The sequence below is a fragment of the Peromyscus eremicus genome, chromosome 5, assembly GCF_949786415.1.
Source record: "Peromyscus eremicus chromosome 5, PerEre_H2_v1, whole genome shotgun sequence".
NCBI classification, from domain to species: Eukaryota; Metazoa; Chordata; class Mammalia; order Rodentia; family Cricetidae; genus Peromyscus; species Peromyscus eremicus.
The window spans coordinates 69,727,376-69,745,560 of NC_081420.1; the positions used below are offsets into that span (position 1 = coordinate 69,727,376).

An 18,185-nucleotide genomic window follows, 5' to 3' on the forward strand; every position below is an offset into this window, starting at 1 on the left:
GAGTGCTAACAAAATAGACAAGTGAACAAGAATGATGTACCTCCTTAATTCACTGGTTCTCTTGTGAGTGCACTGAAGTCTTTATGAAGGAAAATAAAAAGTAAATATTTTCAAATGAGTTAAAATGTCACGGGTACATGACGTAAGAATGATAAAGTTAACAGATTTGGAAACTATTGGCTTTTCAATCTCACATAAAAGTGGCCTTTTATTTTCAGATTCATTTCCTAAATATTTATGTAATGGGAAAATGTTTTAATTATAGATAATTTAAAACAAAGCAGAATTACCTCAACTTTGTCATGAAGCTTACTCATGTTGCTGAATTAAAGTCAATGCGTGTTGCCCTTAATGCAGGCGCTCCACAAAAATGACTGACTTCTGAGGCTCAGGCTACAAGAACGTCTTCACCATCACATCTAAGTAAAGCAACATCTGTGCGCCGTAAACCACACAAACGTCTGCCACCATTCTTCAGGAGATTCTAGATGGTTTTCTCTAAAATTAAGCTAGACCGTTCTTAAACTAAAAACTTAATATTTCTCAAAATATTTTTTCAGTTCCTTTAAAAAGAGAAAGTCTTTTCCTAGTTTTTTAAAAAATTGTGCATCTATTTTGCCATATAGCAAAATAGAACAAGCAAAATAGAACTAACTGCTCCTTAGAGAGAACATTTAAAAAAGTATGAAATATAGATAACGACAACGTCACAATCTAAATACAAATGGTAGAAAATACTTCAAATTCCTAAAAAGTCTATCTTATAAAATTAAAGAAATATCCACATGAGCACAAAGCCACTGTTAAGTTAAAAACAGAAATTTTACAGAATAGGACATAATAAACAGTATTTTTTTTTATCAATTTCAAGTTAGTCAGTCTTGATAGTGACTCTTTTTCATCTCTCTTTTGAAGTTATTTCAGAGTTTAGTATTATGACCTTAACACATTTATCTGGCCAGCCAAACTATGCCTCACAAAACAAGATGGACAGCTCCTGAGGAATGACACCATGGGTAGTTACACACACATACACACACACACACACACACACACACACACATTGTGAATATTTTCATTCATTTTTCCTATCAACACACCTAAGTTGATATATTTATTGATAATTATAATATAATATTATTGATAATATATATTACACACCTACAGCTCAAAGACTTTTTTTTTATGTCTACAGCCCTGCAACTGCTAACTGCTGCCCAAGTCCAGCTACGGAATGTGACTAGCTTCAAGGGGCTCTCTGCTACCCCTGTCTAGTCAGTACTAGTCGCCCAAAGATAATTGCTTTTCTCACCTTTATCAAGGAGATACCTCTTTCAAGTGTTTCATATTTATTTAAATATTATAGAAACATTAAAACAGTATACACCTTTTCAGTTTGCTTAATATTATTATGTATGTACCATTTACCGATGATTTAGATTTATCAATGGTTTTCACTGTTGGATAGCATTTTGTGATAAAGCAAATATGACTATCTAAAATACTATTGATAAACATGTGGCAGTTTGTAGTTTCTCACTGATAGGACTAGTATTGCTATGTCTGTTCTTGAACATGTTTTATGAACATATGTATTCATCCTTTGGGCATGTAACAAGGAAATCCATTTTTCTTTTTAAAAGGAAATTATTTTATTTGTTGAGAATTTCATACATAAGTACTATATTTATATCTTTTTCACCCATTCCTCTTCGTACTCCAACTTATCCCATATTCTCTCCGCTTCTTAAACGCATGACCTCTTCTTTTTAAATCATTATCATTATGCACACATACATGTGTGTAATATATACATGTTTCATAACACGTGTATATATGTGTTATATATAATATATACACTATATAATATACATATAAAACATTTATATATTTAGTATATTATTTAAATATATAAATATTATATATAATATAATACAACAAATACCATTCCATACACTTAGGGAATAGTGTATAGAATAAATATATTTTTCCCTTTAAAGGTACTTTAAAGGAAGGGGCTACTGGGTTTAGAATAACCTGAATTCCTAGAGGTTATTGTGGCCAGTGGATTCTGTAGTGTTCTTAGGCGACCAGATGGTATATTTTGGGGGCTATGTCAAAAAGAAAATCTTTGCTTAGATTTGCTTAGAGCCAATGTCAAGAATCGTTTCTTCGGTAGTTTTATAGTGACAGATCTTAATGTTTAGATCTTTGATACATTTTAAGTTAATTTTTATATAGGGTTTAAATAAAAGTCCAATTCCATTTCTCAGCCTGTGGATCCTCAGTTTCCCCAGCATCATTTACTGAAGAGACCACACCCCCTTCCTCCAGTCTGTGTTCTTGGTACTTCAGTTGAAGAGCCATTGTCTGTCAACGTATGGGTTTATTTTGGATTCTCTACTCTGCCTCATCATTTTCATATTTATTTCCGGAGCTTTTCTATGCCTTCGTTTGTAGAGAGCCCTCCAGGAACATGAGCTTCCCAGGTGATGTCTGCCCTGTGCTCTTCATCATCACCTTAATGGTATTTCTCTCTTCAGCCTTTCTCTCAACTCAGGTCCCACAGCCTTGGCTTGTGCTGATTTTGATATACAAACAAACGTAATTTTCTGTTATTAAGCCAATCTAACATCAGATGCCTCAGTGTGCGAATGTGGTGGGGATGGTAAGTTTTTAGCGTTCCAATGACAGCGGTTAGTTAGCCCATGCTGCGGGCATCTTAGCTTTTGAGCACTCTGTCTCCAGATTATCGTGCTGTTCTGTAGGCTAGGGAGGTTTTATGATATGGGGCCAGCCAGCATGGTCATGCAGGCCTTTAATCCCAGCACTGAGGAGGCAGAGGCAGGTGGATCTTCTGTGAGTTCGAAGCCAGGTTGGTCTACACGGCAAGTTCCAGGCCAGTCAGGGCTATATAGTGAGACCCTCACTATATAGCCCTGACTGGAAGGTTGCACCTACCCAGGCTCTGAGCTAAAAATCTCCTTGGATCTGGATAAAGAATGTTTATACAATAAGGCATCCCACGTGACTGGAAAAACCAGCGGCAGTCCCTTGGGTGTCAGGGTTTGGCTTGGGATTTCCCTTTCTCTGACTTACTGTGGACACAAACTGCCCTTCCCAGATCCGCTGTAAGGGTGCTCTAGCAATGCATTAGGAGGAATGGGATTGGGGAACAATTTCTGGAGTCTCTGTAACCAGGGACTGAGCCAGGGTAGAAAAGCTGAATTATCTAGATCTGGTGTAGGAAAGCTGTGATGAGCGACTTCTGCTCTAGGACTCTCTCCAGGTATCTTAATGATTTTTTGGTTTTTTTGTTTTTGTTTTCTTAAATAGGAAGGCATTTATAGATTTATAACTTCCTTCTGACTTCCCTTTCCTTCCGTTTCCCAGATGTTAACTCCTAATAACTATCTTGCCTCTCCAACACAGCCCTTGTCTGCCCTTAGAATCTCTGAGACAATCCCCCTACAGCCTCAGATCATCACCCTACCATCACCACGGTTATCCTGCTGGTCTTAAGAACTGGAAGGTGCTGGGCGCTGGTGGCACACGCCTTTAATCCCAGCACTCAGGAGGCAGAGCCAGGCGGATCTCTGTGAGTTCGAGGCCAGCCAGGTCTACAGAGTGAGTTCCAGGACAGGCACCAAAACTACACAGAGAAACTCTCTCTCAAAAAACAAACACAAACAAACAGACAAACAATAAGAACTGGAAGGTGATTTCAGATGGAAGAGGTCCAGTAAGTACCTCCCCCTCCTACAGACACACTCACACATGAGCTAGCACTAAGATGTGGCATCTCTGGTGCTGGTGGCACGATAATGAGGGCTTTGGGGGTCCTACCCCTCAATAGTCCTCTCCCAGGATCCAGGAAAAATCTACAACCAGCTCATAATCTAATCTTGGATGATAAGAAATGAATCTACATACACAAAACTTTAGTCCATACACTCTATTATTCTGAGTCAGTTCTCTCTCTACAAGCTTCTGTTCTGCTCTCGTTTTTTAGCGCCTTTCTTGCCTGATTTCTCTCTACATTTATCTGCTGTCCCCTCTAAGTTCTATCTTAATTCTCTCGTCTTAATTCTGCCCCTCCTAGGTTCTCATCCATCTAGTTCTTTCCCATTTTAGCTCCTCTCCCATCTCCTTCTGTTTCATCTTGTTCTTCCCCATCTGGCTCTTCCTCATCTTCCATCTCGTTCCTCTAGTACTCTCTTCTAGCCCTTCAGTCTAGTTCTTCCCCATCTAGTATGTTCCTCTCCAGTTCTCACTCATCTAGTTCTTCCATTCTCTTTTCTCTTCTCCATCTGGTCCTCAAGTTCTCTAGTCAAAATCCTCCTCTAAGTCTCCTTATACCTCTCAGTTCTCTCAAAGTCTCTCAGGAATCCAGTTATAAACCCAAGCAATAACAATCCTCCCCCTCCAGCCAGGTCACCAGGCTTGAATTCCTACATGGTGGTAAAGGCAGGTAAGAGTTTTCCTCAGGCAGTGACTGTCAGGCGTTCTTTTACAACCCAAAAAGGGAGTGGTTAAAGGAGGGGGTCAACTGAGTGCTAATATTGTTAGTACATCAAAAACGGAATTTTTGTGCTCAATCTACATTCCTAGAAGTGGTTAGGTAAGAAGTTAGGAGTGTATAATGTTAGTAAGGCTGTATAAGAAAGGAGGGTCTCAGCTTAAATTGCACAAGAAATAAAGCCATCCTCCTGACCTATGAGACAGGTGTTGTTTCATTTGGCCTTGGATGCTTGATAGGTATCTTAGATAAATACACTGTTAAGGGTTCTTGAAAACACACATAGCATACAAGAAAATCATTGTAGGAACCAGCTAATATATATACAAAAACTAAAATATCACCAAGACTTCTTAAGCCATGGCTTGACCTTTGGAAAAGTCCTTGACCTTTCCAAGTAGTAGCCTTTGTGATTGTAGCTGGATTCCATTACATTTTCCTGGGGCTTGCAGCAGCATGGCCCTTGCTTAGGGTACCTCTGAGTGGGCATGGAAGAAGTGGTCTGGAAGCTCATCCAGATGTATTCAGATGTAGACCACAGAACTGTTTTTTACTGTATACTTGAGCAAAGGTCTGCCATGTGTATTCAAAATGGAGCCTTGTATTGGCAATTCCCTTCACTGGCCCCTGGCAGCTTACCAGAACAATACCCTCCACATACCTAATGTGTAGCCAAGCTCTTGGGTCAAGCCTGCAACCCTCACCCCATCCTTTCCTCTCCCACCAACTCATTCAAGATCTTTGAAGATGGAAAACCACAGCAGCTTTCCTAAATGGCCAGACTACCACAAAGGGCACACTTGTTATATGAGTCTCTCTCCTCCTCCTTGTCCTGCTCTCCTATGTGGTTCAGACATTGGCATGTTTTCTAAATCTTCTCTCAGAACAGGAATTCTTAATGTGTCTAGGTGCAAGCCAAGGGCATGCCAGAGTTCTGTCTTCTGGTAGAGAATTGAGAGTTGTAGCAAGATGTCCAAACTGTCAAATGATGTTACCACAGCTCATCACTCTCAGGGACTCAGAGTTGCTGTCATTATTTTCCTGACTCTATGGTGAATAGTTGCCTGTTCATTAGTGCGTTGGTTATCATAAGTGTTTATTTTAATATAAAGAACTTGGCCATGAATGAGTTGGGGGGTGGCATTACTTCCTATTGAACCCCATTATTTGCTCATAGATGTTTCCATCTACTGGAAAAGTGAAGAGGCTCAGTTGCTTTGCAATAACAAAAAGGGACATTGACTCATTTATGCCCCCAGGGGAAAGAACAAGGTGAGGGCTGATGCCATGGCCAGAACCTAGGAGCTGGAGGTTTGCAAGCCAGGGGGAGCTAACTTGTCCCGATGGAGGGACTGGGAGGGAAGTACAAGGCTGCCTGTGACAACCAACCTGCAGCAGAAATGCAAAATGATCTGTTGCATTTCTACACTTGCTCTTTAAGATGATTCTGTTGGAAGTTGCAGCTCCTGGCTGGACTCTAAGAAGGTCACTCTGACTTCCTGATCCTGTACCCACACCTTGTTGGACTTCTCTGGCCCTTCATGATACATATCACCATCCTCTCAATTACTCAGCCTTTCAAGTGAGGGTGGTCTTCAGGTGCGTGCTGTCTAAATGCAACCAGAATCTAGGCGAGTGCTTTTGGTATTTGAGAAGTTTATGCTAAACATTTATGATGTCATTATCTTCTACCCTTTAATTAACAGATTATCAGAAAACCACACACTTGGACAAATTATTTCAACTACTTATATTTAATTATTTCAATCCCACTATAATCTACCAATGGCTTGAAACCACATATGTATAAGGAAATGTGTGTGTGTGTGTGTGTGTGTGTGTGTGTGTGTGTGTGGTGGTGTGTGCATATGCATATGGGTGCAGTACTGCAGCAAATATACCAGGAAAGTGCTCTACCTCTGAGCCATATTACTTCCAAGGTGTGAGTTTTTTGTTTCCTTTTTAAAGATTTATTTTTGTTTATATGCATGTGTATTTCTTGTGGGTGTATGCTACATGTGTGTGGATGTTCTTGGAGGCTGAAAGAGGGTGTAAGAAACCCTGGAACTTCTGTTACAGGCGGTTGTAAGCCACCTGCTGTGGGTTCTGGGAACCAAATTCAGGTTCTCAGGAAGAACAGCAACTTCTCTTGACCACTTGAGATCTCTCTAGGCCCTCAAGATTAAGTCTTAAGATTCATATCCAGGGGAAATATAGACAGGGGGAAGTAAAATTAATACACAGAAATAATTTTAGTTTTTTTAAACACAAACTTTAACTTTATTTATAATGATTTTACTTATAAGCAATTTAACTTAGAATACATGACTTAAATTTTATAATATATTTAGATTAGAAATGACATTGACTATGGGAATGAATTGTAGACAGAAATGATGGCATATCATTCAAATTAGGTTGCAAATTTGCTCCCAAGAAACACAGGTAAATAAAAGGGTTTTCCTGACATCTGAGTATTAAAAACAAATGTTATCTTCTATTTCCGTGATAAAATACCATGATCAAAAGCAACCTGGGCCAGGCGTTGGTAGTGCACACCTTTAATCCCAGCACTCGGGAGGCAGAACCAGGTGGATCTCTGTGAGTTCGAGGCCAGCCTGGGCTACCAAGTGAGTTCCAGGAAAAGGCGCAAAGCTACACAGAGAAACCCTGTCTCGAAAAACCAAAAAAAAAAAAAAAAAAAAAAAAAAAAAAGCAACCTGGGGAGGAAAGGGTTTATTTCAGCTTACAACTCTCAAGTTACTCTCCAGCACTGAGGAAGTCTTAGCAGGAACCTGAAGACGACAGGAACCAGAAGACAGGAACAGAAGCACAGACCATGAACAAGTGCTTCTTACTGGCTTGCTCCCCAGGCCTGCTCAACATGCTTTCTTATACAGCTCAGGACCACCTCTCCAGGGAGGTGGGGCCCTCTCAACCAATCATTAATCAAGAAAAAGCTCCACAGGCTTGCTCACATGTCATTCTTGTGGGGGCCATTTTCTCAATTAAGATTCTCTTTTCCCAAATGACTCAGCCACCTCGAGTTGACAAAACACTAGCCAGCACAAATGTTTTCCCTAGTTTATCATATGAAATATTCAGAATTTCTTGGTCTAATGTCCTTACCATCTCTGAATGGTGGACATGATGGCTGAATCTGTATGAGAGACTAACGTGGCCTTTAGTGTGTTCCGGGTGGACAAAGCCAAGCAGACTGAAGGTAGCTGTGGGAACTCAAGACACTTGCTCTTTTCTGAGGACTCTCTTCTGACCTGGCTTGCTCCAGGGGAAAGCACTGACTATGAACACTGAGGGAACTATATGTCCCTCAAATGAGCCACCATTTTATTTACATCTCTCAATTGTTTTGACAAATAACGGCCATCTCAAGAAGAAAGCAGTAGATGACTTGAGATTATATATTTTGATAGGGGGCTGGACTCAGATTATAGTTTGATATTTTGAAGTATATCCTTTATTGGGATTTGATATTAGATAATATATGATAAATTACTGTATCTTAAATGGTTCTTAAAGATAACTTCTATAAGAAGCTTCTTATAGATAAGAAGCTCTTAACGATAACTTCTTATAGAAGCTTCATTCTATAAGAGTCAAAAGATAAGTCAGCTTTAGAACTGCATACTTGGAAGGATTTGATTAGCTGGGATGCTTTGGGGTATTAGCCAGTAAGAGTTCAATGCCAGAATGCACAATGGCACACATCTTTACTCGCAGCACTCGGGAGGCAGAGGCAGGAAAATCTCCGTGAGTTCAAGTCCAGCCTGGTCTATATAATGAGTTCCAGGACACCCAGAGCCACGTAGTGAGACCCTATATCAAAAAACAAAAAACAAAACAACAACAACAACAACAAAAACACAAAAAATAAATAAATAAAAATGCCAGAGACACTTGGAGAAACTTTAAATTCAGTGCGAGCTGCTTTCTTTTTTACTGGGGTTTTTAGTAATGGCGATCTTTCTCTTTCTTTGTTTACTTATTCTGATGCCCTGGGTGGACTGGACCTGAATTATTTGTGGTGTTTAGTCTAAGCTACTCAAGATGTTTATTTCCAGAGAGGATGAGGCATGGGTTGGAAATTAAATGCCTAACAAGCACTCTATGATGTGAAGAGGAAGTAATTGAAATTAATTCACTAAATGTATTAATATTGATTTTGGCTGGAAGTAGCATAAGACCCAATACAAAATTGAATTTCAAGGATTGTCTTACATATAAACAAGTCTAGAGAAAGTCAGTCCAGGGCTGGAATGGGTGCTTAGGAAAATAAAAGGCCTGGGGTCCTTCCATCCTTCAGCTTCATTATTCATTCACACATGTGACTTGTATCTTCAAGGTCAAAGTAGCTAGCTGTTCATCTCTCAGCATAAGTACCGTATACCTACCAGACAGGAAGAAGGAGGCAGAGACAAAAGGCCCAAAGGGACATGCCAGCTGGGTACGCTCCATTGAAAACCATTCTCAACCACTCCCAGCTTCCCATCCTACCAGCAAACTTCCTTTACCCATCACTGGCAGGGACTGGGTTGCATGGTCACCCCTAACTGCCAAGGGCTCCAGCATGGTAGATATTTTAGTTGGACATGCTGTTCCTTTAACAAACTCACGGTTCTGCTAATAATGAAGGTAAACATGACATTTAAGAGAGTCAGCCACAATAAATCTTTTATCAAAATATAAACAGAAAAATAAAAAGCAAATGTCTCTTGTGAATGACCTAGGCTGTATAAACCAGTGAACACAGGATAAGAAAAATCACCAGTGTGCTAAGCAAAGTTGTGTGTGGGTGGTAGAATTGGCCATGATACTCATTATCCTATATTAAGTTTTTCTATGTTTTATTAAAAGAAATGCCAGTGTCTTTATAGTAAAGAAAACAAATAAAATGTGTGCACTGCCTTTATTTGCTTCCTGACCTGCTTCTATTGGTCCTCTCCTGTGCCATCCTGAATATGATAAACCGCTGTGATGGCTATTCCTGGTTGTCAGCTTGACTATGTCTGGAATGAACTATAATCCAGAAATGGAGGGTGCGCTTGCGAACCAGATCTTGAGGCAAGGAGACAACATGCCTTTGATGTGGATCTTGAGTCTGGATGACACACGCCTTTAATCCAGATCTTGAGGCTGGAAGGCACACCTTTAATCAGGGCCACACCTTCTGTTGGAGTACCATATAAAGACAACAGAAGAAGGAAGGGGTGTTCTTCACCCGCTTTCCCTCACCTCCGTCAGCCCATCCATTCCTTCTTTGAGATCCCAGCAGACCAGCTGAGACACCCAGCCACAAGGGACTAAGCAGCTCCTAGATTCTTGGACTTTCCATTCATAACTAACAATTGTTGGACTGCAGCCTGTATGTCATTCCAATATATATATTTTTTTCATTCCAATAAATTCCCATATATATCAGATATCTATCTATCTGTCTGTCCCATATATACCAGATATCTATCTATTTGTCTGTCTGTCTGTCTGTCTACTTAAATACAGAGAGGAGAGAGAGAGAGAGATTCATTTCATAAGTTCTGTGACTCTAGAGAACCCTGACTAATACAACCATCGTAGTTAGCCTCACTTGCTAACCTGATACAAACTAAAGTCACCTGGGAAGAGGGAACCTCAGTCAAGAAATTTCTCCCATCAGATTGACCTGTGAACGTGTCTGTGAGTCATTTTCTTGATTTACAATTGGTGTGGGAGGGCCCATACTACTCTGGGCAGTGCCACCCATGGGCAAGGTGGTCCCGAGTTGTGAGGGAAAGCAGGCTGAGCAAGCCAGAGGGAGCAAGCCAGTCAGTCATGACCTCTGCTTCAGCTCCTTCCTCAGGCTCAAGCCCTCTCTTCACTCCATGATGGACTGTGACCTGTAATATGTGACAAACCTTGTCTCCCCCAAGTTGCTTTTGGTGAGTGTTTTAATTACAGCAACAGAAACATAAACTAAGACAACCACTATTTTCTTTAACCCTTTTTTATGGGTGTCTGACTGTGTGCTCCTGATTGTGTAGTTTTCTTTTCAAAATAAAGTCCCTGTCTTTGGCACTTCACTGTGGTAAAGATACTCTGTGTCACTGTAGAAACATGGCCAAACATCGGGGGTCGGTTCAGCTGAAAGAACTCTGAGCCTGGAGATAGGAAATGTTCCACAGAGTCTCTTCAGTCTCTACATGGGATGATTGTTTTTTTCTTTTTACGTTAATTAATATCTGGGGGGGGGGGGTGTCCAGTGGCCTTATCTGTAAAACAATGTCTTAAACTCCATAAAATTCCACGCCCCCCATCCTTTGATACATGGTTTTATGTAGCCCAGGCTAGCCTCCAACTCTACATATAGTTGAAGATGTCCTTGAACTTAGGATCCTTCTGTCTCTACCTTTAGAGTACTGAGATTTCAGACATGTGTCACCATGGCTGTCTTAAGCAGTGGTGGGGATAGTACCTAAGGCTCTGTGCGTGCTGGGCAAGCACCCTACTAACTCAGCTACACAAACAGCCCAAACCAACAATTTTTAAAAACCATCTTTTCTCTTGGTCTTTTCATTTCTGCCCCAGATCAACACCCCAGTGTTCAACGCTCATCTAATGGCTTCTGGAATGTTCATCATGTGGAGAAGCCCCTGTCTTCCTTGTTTCTATTTCTACACATGGTTGTTTCTCTTTCTCCTTCAGACAGGGGTGTGGATGATGCTTCAGACATAGCCCAAGATCTCATTTAGGCCTCTCAGTGGTTCCTCTTAAATGTGTCATCGAAGTGATGGTTTGTTTAGGGAGAATTCACTAATCTTTGGCTCTAGCTCTGACTTTTCCAAACTTCATCTTTAGATTTCCATCTACTACCAGTCATATGGAATTTGTACATTTTAATGTCACTACAAACACAACTTGTTTAAAAACAAACTCATCTCTATTCCTATTTACCTTGATTTTTGTTCTGATTTCTCTGACTGGCACCATTTTGTTCTTAGTATCTGGGGCTTGAAACCTTAAAGGTGTTCCTGACTCCTTCTTCTGTCTTGCCTTCCACATAATCTTTACTTCTTCACTTGGAGCAGTTTTTTTTAAAACCATTCTTTCCTTTCTATTATTGTTGCAGATATGTAAACTAGAGCATCATCTCTGCTTTGATGGACACCATGGTTTCCTTGCATCTAGCTATCTTTCTTTCAACCCAAGATGTACACCACATCTGACTTGCTTCTTTGACATGTTTTGTTATTCCCAAATTTGGTTAGCTGTCTGAATGCACAAATCAATGTTCTCCCTCTTTGTAGAGACTTCTACTACTCCCATATTACTTGAAAACGCATCAAACACAACACTAAGAGAAAGAGAAATGGAGTACCAACACATGAGAGGTTCCTATGTGAACACAGATCTGTTCTCTTTAAACAACAGATACAATTCTGGGAAATAACAACAACAACAACAACAACAACAAAACCCTTCTTATATTCCTAGTGAGGTTTGGGAAATATATCTTTTTTTTTCTCTTGGAGCAAAGACTTTTTAATGAATATATTTTACAAATACACAGTAGAATCATGCAATGCTGCCTGCATTCGATGCAATCCTGGGCCACAAGTCTGCACGTTCTTTTGCCATTAAACCTGTGATAGCAGAATCTTTCATCTCACCTTTATTGTTTACTATGACTCCTGCATTGTCTTCAAAATAAAGAAAAACCCCATCTTTTCTTCAATACGACTTTCATTGTCGAATTACCATGGCTGGATGGACCTTTTTTCTTAGTTGTGTTTGCCTTTCTTAACTGTGGCCCTCACCATGTCGCCCACACCAGCAGCAGGAAGTCTGTTCAGTCGTCCCTTGATTCTCTTCACAGAGATGATATACAAATTTTTGGCTCCTGTATTGTCAGCACAGTTGATCACAGCTCCTACCAGAAGACCCAGGGAAATCCTGAGTTTCACTCCGGAGGACCCATCACGTCCTCGCTTCGACATCTTGAATGCCCGGAAAGAGTCAGAAAGCGGGAAATATATCTTTAAAACAAGAAGAAGCATGTGCTTTCCTTTGCTGGGCACCCTCTGGTTGCTGTTGAAATGGGCAAGTTCACAAAACCCAGGAAAGTTGTTCTGGTCCAAGCTGGATGCTACTACAGATGCAAAGCCATCATCATGAAGAACATTGATGCTGGCACCTCAGACAGCCCGGTAGCTGTGCTATGGGGGTTGGAAGTGACTGCTGTCCCTACAAATTGACAGCCAGTTGCCATAGAGCAAGAAGAAAATTGCCAAGAGATGGAAGGTCAAGGTTTTAGTGAAAATGTATAACTCCAGTCACCTCATGTCCATAGAGCACCCTGTGGATGTCCCCCTGGACAAACTGTTGTCAACAAGGATGTCTTTAGAGAAGCAGCTCTGAAACAGACAGGAGGCCAAGGTTGAGTTTGAGGAGTAGTAGGAGTCAGCCAAGAACAAGCGGTTCTTCCAGAATCTCTGGTTTTATTATGGTTTTGTGGTGGTTGTTACTGTTGCTTTCACCATTAAAAATAAATAAATGAAACAAGAAAGTAGTTGCTTTTGAGAAGTAGCCATCAAAGAAGAAAACGCTATTAGAAACTGAAAATAGAAGGCTGGAGAACTGGCTCAGCTGGTAAGGTGCTTGCCACACGAGCATGAGGACCTGAGTCCAGATGCCCAACAGCTGTGTGAAACCCAAGCACAGTGGCGTAGGTCTGCAACCCGGTATCTAGGTAGTCAGGAAGATTCCCTAGGCTTTGCTGGCCAACCAGTCTAGCCAAACTCTGGGTTCAGAGAGAGACCCTGTCTCAAAACAATGAGGTGGAGAGTAATAGAGGAATACACATGCAAACGCACACTCATGGATATGTATGGACATGCATGGGTTCAGACGTCTCCCTCACACAAGCACACAAAAGAAAATATAATTGCGAGAAAACTAACACCGAAAGACTTTGTGTCAGCTGCTTTTCTCATTGTTGTGACAAATAGTTGACAGAAACAAGTTGAGGGAGGGAAGATTTACCGTGGCTCACCATTCCAAGGAGTTCCAGTCCCTTGTGGTGGGAAGGGCATGATAGAACAGTTCCTATCTACAGCAGTGGTGGCTGACCCTTCTTCATACAGATCTGGATGGGAAGCACACTGTGACAGGAAGGGGCTAGAGACAATATCCACAAGGACCCATCTCCCAGTGACCTACTTCCTGTAGAGAAGGTCTACCTTCTGAAGGTTCCACTGCCTCCCAGAATACTGCCACCATCTAGAGATCTCCACATGAACTCTTACGGGATATTTCACGTTCAAACCACAGTAAACATCTTTCCAAATGTATAATAAAGAATAGGGAGGAACTCGGTGGAAAAAAAATAATAGATAGAAATAGATCTGGGGCATTTAGCATCTAACAGACAGGAATTCCTGTGAGAGAAATGAAAAGGCTTAACATAAATTTCCCAGAGATGAAGGTCATATCATCTTTAAAAAGTCTTAACATAAAGGATGGTGAAAAATGAAAAAAAAATTCTATTGAGATATGTAAATGTAAAAGAAAAAAAAGTTCTAAGGAGGAAGTAAGCCAAGAGGTCCTGTTCTCAATAAAACATCAAATGGGCATCTCATCAGTTTAGAAGGGATAAATGTCATCAAAATTCTAAGGGAGAGTAGATTTCAATCTATACTTTTATGACAGTCTAAATGACCAATTAACTTGTCAAAGAGAAGAAAAGTGTTCTCTGCCACATAGCAACTCTCTAAATGTACCTCCTCTTCCTTGATTATATTTCAGGGCTGTGACAGGAAAAATGCTTAAAAATCATATCTCCCCTGCCATGCCCTGGTCAACCAAGTAAGGAGATACCTGATTTCAATAATACCCAACTGAATCTTGGAGAGAGAGAAAAATGGGAGCTACATGACAGGGTGACACAGCCTGGAACGGGAGCTGTGTACAGGGTGACACAGCCCGGAACGGGAGCTGTGTACAGGGTGACACAGCCCGGAACGGGAGCTGTGAACAGGGTGACACAGCCTGGAACGGGAGCTGTGTACAGGGTGACACAGCCTGGAACGGGAGCTGTGTACAGGGTGACACAGCCTGGAACGGGAACTGTGTACAGGGTGACACAGCCTGGAACGGGAGCTGTGTACAGGGTGACACAGCCTGGAACGGGAGCTGTGTACAGGGTGACACAGCCTGGAACGGGAGCTGTGAACAGGGTGACACAGCCTGGAACGGGAGCTGTGTACAGGGTGACACAGCCTGGAACGAGAGCTGTGTACAGGGTGACACAGCCTGGAACGGGAGCTGTGTACAGGGTGACACAGCCTGGAACGGGAGCTGTGTACAGGGTGACACAGCCTGGAACGGGAGCTGTGTACAGGGTGACACAGCCTGGAACGGGAGCTGTGTACAGGGTGACACAGCCTGGAACGGGAGCTGTGTACAGGGTGACACAGCCTGGAACGGGAGCTGCGAACAGGGTGACACAGCCTGGAACGGGAGCTGTGTACAGACAGGGTGACACAGCCTGGAACGGGAGCTGTGTACAGACAGGGTGACACAGCCTGGAACGGGAGCTGTGTAAAGGGTGACACATTGGTCAAGACAGGAGTCCAGACTCCACAGGACACTTTAACATGGGGATCCAGGAGGAGAGGGCAGACTCTACCCTTGATTGTTTTGGGGTCTTTGGAAGCACTGTACATGGTAGAGGCAGACAAGGCAATGGGAGGGAAATATTTGGCAATTCCAAAACCAGACAAAATTGATATAATAAAGGAAATATAACCAACATTTGGCTCTTCTGTTAAAAAAAAAATGATCACATAGTCAACATATGGAAAGTATTGTTGTTGGTTGTCTTTACTCTTTTAACTCTTTGGTTCTTTGGGGGCCTGCCACCCAGCTCCCAAATAAATCCACACAGAGTCTTATTATTACTTATAAATAAATGCCTGGCCTTAGCTTGCCTTGTTTCTGACCAGCTTTCCTTAACTTAAATTATCCTGTCTACCTTTTGCCTCTGGGCTTTTCTTTTTCTTACTTCTGTAATCTTACTTTCACTCTTACTCCATGGCTGGCTGTGTGGCTGGGTGGCTGGCCCCTTCTTTTCTTGTTCCTCGATCTCTCTTGCTTCCCCATCCCTCTTTTTCTTTCTATTTATTCTCTCTGCCTGCCAGCCCTTTGATTTGTCTTGTTGTTTTCATTTTTATTTTATTTATAACCCTACTGTCCTAGAATTCACCATGTAGACCAGGCTGGCCTCAAACTCACAAAGATCTGCCTACCTCTACCTCCTGAGTGCCAGGAGTAAATGCTTCCTCACACCTTATATACCTTTCTCTGCCCAGACATCACTTCCTGGGATTAAAGGCATGTGTGTGCTTCCCAGTACTGGGATTAAAGGTGTGTGCCACCACTGCCTGACCTCTATGTCTAATCTAGTGTCTGGCTCTGTTCTCTGATCCTCATGCAAGTTTATTAGGGTACACAATGTATCACCATAAAGCAGAGATACACAATGTTAGCAATCAGATAATTGCTGTGGGATGTCTTTTTGTATGCTGTGAATATGTGTTGCTATGATTGGTTAATAAAGAAGTTGCTCTGGCCTGTGGTGAGTCAGGTTATAGCCAGGCAGGAAATCCAAGAGAGAGGTAGGAAGAAGAAAAGCGGAGGCAGAAGAGATACCAGCCTGCCACCCAAGGAGGAACATGCCAGCAGACTACCCAAAGCAAAATCAGAACCCAGTGGGGGCAAACACCAATTCTTGAAGTTCCATGTTCCCCATCTGGGACTCAGTGACATTATCTGACCTCCAACAGCCTTGAGCAGCCCCACCCCTCTGGTTCGGGCACCTGAAGCACATATGGCCTATTACACTAGTGGATGTCTCCTGGCATCCAACTGCCTTGGTTCTCCAATGCACCGTGGACTTCACTTGCACAGCTGCATGTAATACCTTTCCAGAGCCTCTGTTCAGGAAACCCAACTCAGTAGGTATCTTAGAAGGTCTTATTAATAAAAACAAACCCGGATCCAGGTATTGGGGTGAACGCTGAAAGATCAGAGAAGCAGAACAAGCCACAGCTACCTCACCTCGCCAGCTCCTCAGCTGATCCTGTTTCCTCAGACTGGAAGCTTCTGTGTCCTCATCCGAATGGTTCTCAGCTGAACTGCTGCTCAAAAGCCTAAAAGCTTAACCAGGCTCTAGTTCCTCATCCTCATGCCTTAAATACCTTTCTGCCTTCTGACATTACTTCCTGGGATTAAAGGTGTGAGTCACCATGCCTGGCTGTTCACAGTGTAGCCTTAAACTCACAGTGATCCAGAGGGATTTCTGCCTCTGGAATGCTAGGATTAAAGGCGTGTGTACTACCACTGTCTAACCTCTATGTTTAATATTGTGGCTGTTCTGTTCTCTGACCCCAGATAAGTTTATTAGAGTGCACAATATTTTGGGGAACACAATACCACCACACAACTCTGCCATTCTTTGCCTAGTCTTAGCAGTTTTTCTAAAACCTTGGCGTAAGCCTCCATCCTGCGTTTTGTATGCCCACCAGTTGAGCACCACGTGGACCATGCTGCCAAGTTTTGCTGCTGGTTTGAGATGCAGTCTGGCTCCCTTCTACCACTGCGTCAGCCTTGCAGCTAAACCTGGGGAAGCAGGTGGTTGTTTTCCAGCATAGAATCTCCTCAGCAGCATCCCCAGCTCAGTCTTTCTCTTTTCCAGTGAATCTGCATCTATGCAAGCTGAAATCTTCGAGGGGGTGTGTGAGTCTTACCTTTTTTTTTTTTTTTTTTTTTTTTTTTTTTTTTTTTTTTTTTTTTTTTTTTGGTTTTTCGAGACAGGGTTTCTCTGTGTAGCTTTGTGCCTTTCCTGGAACTCACTTGGTAGCCCAGGCTGGCCTCGAACTCACTGAGATCCGCCTGGCTCTGCCTCCCGAGTGCTGGGATTAAAGGCGTGCGCCACCACGGCCCGGCGTGAGTCTTACCTTTATGGCTCCTTTGTTCCAGTGGAAAATGAAAGGATTTTCCTTAGCTGTGCTCAGCCCTTTCACCATTATAGATGCCTTTTCTAAATCTTCCTTGTCAGCTATTTTTAAATGCGCTCAGGCTCATTTGCTCATCAACCTTGATGTTTTCCAGGTCGTTCTGCTTGACTTGCTGCCTTTTCTCACCGCAAATTGGGTAAGAGGGGTGAGCAGTAACCAGGACATAATCTGAATGCTACGCTGTCTAGAAACTTCATCCAACAAACCAATTCGCCCATTATCAGGGCACAAGCCGAAAGCAGCAGTTTCTTTGTTAGAATGTAACACAAGGAGCTCTGGTCCTTTTCCCAGCAGAGTCCTTGCTCCCCGCTGAAACCTCATGAGCTAGACCTCCGCTGCTCACCTTTCTTTCAGCATCTGGTCTTCTGAACTCCCACCAGCACAGCCCATTACTCTATGATGCATTCCAGGGCGCCTCTAGCCTACAGCCCCAAACTTTTCCATATTCCTCCCACAAACCAGTTCCTAAAACCTCTGAACCACACGACCATGTTTATCACAGCAACTGCCCCCTAGTTTTCTGTATTAGTGATTATTTTTTCCTCATTGCTGTAACAAAATACAAAACAATTTAAGGAAGGGGGAGCCTTATTTTT

The 18,185-nt window shown here is 42.1% G+C and overlaps 1 pseudogene; it reads right to left on the bottom strand.

Moving 5' to 3' along the window:
* Window positions 1–12,088: 12,088 nt before the first annotated feature.
* Window positions 12,089–12,510, bottom strand: LOC131910544 (large ribosomal subunit protein uL14-like; annotated as a pseudogene).
* Window positions 12,511–18,185: the final 5,675 nt, after the last annotated feature.